This window comes from Sorex fumeus, unplaced genomic scaffold, assembly GCF_029834395.1.
Source record: "Sorex fumeus unplaced genomic scaffold, SorFum_2.1 ptg000043l, whole genome shotgun sequence".
NCBI lineage: Eukaryota > Metazoa > Chordata > Mammalia > Eulipotyphla > Soricidae > Sorex > Sorex fumeus.
The window spans coordinates 24065974-24069016 of NW_026606100.1; the positions used below are offsets into that span (position 1 = coordinate 24065974).

Below are 3043 nucleotides of genomic sequence, written 5' to 3' on the forward strand. Positions count from 1 at the left end.
GCATCTCTCTACCAATGCCCATTCTCCACCACCAATGTTCCCAGTATCCCTCCTATCACCCCCACACAATCTCTCCCACCTGCCTCTGTGGCAAATACATTCCCTTTTACTCTCTCTCCTTTTGTGTGTTATGGTTTGCAATGCATATAGCAAGTGGCCATCATGGTTGTTCTATAGTCTACTTTCAGCAGAAATCTAACATCCCAAGTGAGCCATCCAAGAATCATTTAAATAGCGGTCCCTTCTCCTTGGGGAACGGGCGCGGGTGTGGAGGCTGCAGTTGCTGTGGTGGCTCCGGAGCTTACAAGAAACTCCTAAATTTCCTCTAGGAGTGAAGTAGAGTTTCTTAAGAACATAATGGATGGAGAAGAGAAAACCTATGGTGACTGTGAAGGTCCTGATGTGATGTGTGTCAAATTAATATCCTCTGATAGCCATGAGTTTATTGTAGAAAGAGAACATGCGTTAACATCAGGAACAATAAAACCATGTTGAGTGGCCCAGGTCAGTTTGCTGAAAATGAAACCAATGAAGTCAATTGTAGAGAGATCCCTTCACATATGCTATCCAAAGTATGCATGTATTTCACCAACAAGGTGTATTACACTAACAGCTCCACCGAGATTCCTGAATTCCCAATTGCACCTGAAATTGCACTGGAATGGCTGATGGCTGTGAATTTCCTAGATTGTTAAATAAAATAAATTATAATAAACTGTTAACTTTTTAAAATATTTAATACCCGTAGTTCAGTTAGTAACTTTTCATATATAGCTTGTTGCCTGTGTTCAATTGAACTTTAATGTTCATTACCAAGCAGATTATCTTCTGTTCTTTTACATAGCAATCAGAGCTGACATTCATTTGCTACATCAGTAAATTAAGGACATCTTCAAAAACTGAGAAATAAACTAATATGCCAATTCATAGGTGGTTTTGCCTAATATTTTGGATGTGATTTTTTAATTAATGGTGGTACAGTAAATGATAAAATTTAGGCATAAATGTACATGTTTTACAATTCAATAATTGGCTCTGTATTTTTATGTTTTGTTTTGTTTTTTAAACTATCCTGATCTTCTAGACATCAATAGTAGCATTATTCATTATGCAAATGTTGCATTATAAACATGTTTATAACTTATCCAAGACTTCAATTTTTTTATAACTGTCAAAGACATAAGAGTTGAAATTTCTTATCTGTCTTTTGATAAACAACAGTATTATTTAAATGTTACTTATCCTTTTGTTTATAGCTGAGATTTAAGAACTTGATTTAAAAGCAGTTTTGGAAGATTACTAGTCAGTGTTTGGAGCTGGTAACTGCATGTAGCCAACAGGTCAGCTACATGACTGATTAAATGTGCGTTGTTCATTTTAACCAATTCACAGTATGTACTTTACTATAGTTATTTTCCCCCATTATTCATTCTTCCATAGTTCCTTGTTGTTTTCACATTTTTGTATGTACGTATTAAGACTTAACCTCACTAGACTTTAAAAACTAGACCACCCTGAATATTCTAATCTTGCTCCTTTCATTTGTATTATTTATGAGAAACATTTTGAGATACACAATGCAATGCTTACAATATACTTTGTTACACATAATCATCTATTAAAATTTATCATCCCAAGTGAATATGACAATGATGATTGGTGGGTCTTTTACACACAGGTAGTGTGAACTTAAACTTCATAAGGAGGTCAATAAGCTCTCCTACTCAGCATACCAAAAATATTAAAAATCATGACAGCGTAGCTGATGAGAAGCTATGGTAAAAGAAGCACTGAATGTGAGTTTATATTTCTTTTATCTAGTAGTGACGACAATGTTGTCATTATAGAGTCTATAAATTAAGCTTTCAACTTAGTTCATCCAGATGGGTTTAGTATGAACCAGTTTCTCTGGGAACTGCAACCATCAAGAACCAAGTCTCTACAAGCCTCCTGCGTGCCTCGGTCTGGGGCAACCCTGTGCATTCCTGTAATGCTAAGATAAAGCCAGAGCAAGGATATAGAAACTTCAGAAAATTAAAAAATAAACAAGAGTTATAAAATTAAATTTTACTCTTAAAAGAACTAATGTTGTACTTTCTAGTTTATGAAAGTAGTAAAGTGAACAATATACATGTTAATTGCATATATCTTAGTAACTTCATAAGACATACAGGTACATATTTTAGTATAAAAGACTCAAGATCAGAACTCTATTCTGTTACCTAGTGACAAGTAATGTCAATTATACAAACCTAAACTACCAATAGAACTGTCAAGGTGATAGCTAGAAATAGTTAACTTAAACTTGGCCAACTTTAGTGAGTTAATTTGTGTTAGATTCAGAAGTAACCTAGGTTTAAAACATTGGACTAGAAAATTAGGAATACCTGTATATCTTGCGAATGGTACTTGCATGTTAATAAAGGCTCAAATGATTGAAAGATTGTAACACTTCGTATTTGATCTTTTTTGGCCTTTTTTTGAGGATTTATGAAATCAGGTTATCTTTCTATAGTTAGGTAATAGGAATTAAGTAATTGATTAAATTTAAGAAATGATCACGATCACAATCACGACCATCCTGTTGTTCGTCCATTGCCTCGAGCAGGCCCCAGTAATGTCTACTTCATCCCAGCCCTGAGATTTGTTAAAAAGGGCCATTATCAAGGCTGTTTCAGGGTTAGGAGAATGAGACCCATCATTCTTACTGGTACTCAGTGTATTGGGTATGCCATGGGGAGTTTTCCAGACTCTGCCATATGGGCAGGTTACATTTGGTAGACTGCCAGTTTGTCCAAAGTATGAATGAGATAATTAGCGGCCGTGCACTTCTGGTAGCTGGGTTTTATAGTCTCTGAGTCTTGGCCCTTGATGGGATTACACGGCACCAAGGGGCCAGTTGGTGGTTGTGACCCCTGCCTACTGGAATTTAGAGGATCTGGTTGGACGATGCTCAGCCCCGATCCAATCGGGCTTGGAGATCTCAGCCCCGGGACCCACATGCCTTTGTTCCTCTGCTGGTACCTTCATGCGTGTGGAGTGT

At 36.6% G+C, this 3043-nt stretch overlaps 1 pseudogene; it reads left to right on the forward strand.

Moving 5' to 3' along the window:
* Positions 1-357: 357 nt before the first annotated feature.
* On the forward strand, positions 358-766 carry LOC130029562 (elongin-C-like; annotated as a pseudogene).
* Positions 767-3043: the final 2277 nt, after the last annotated feature.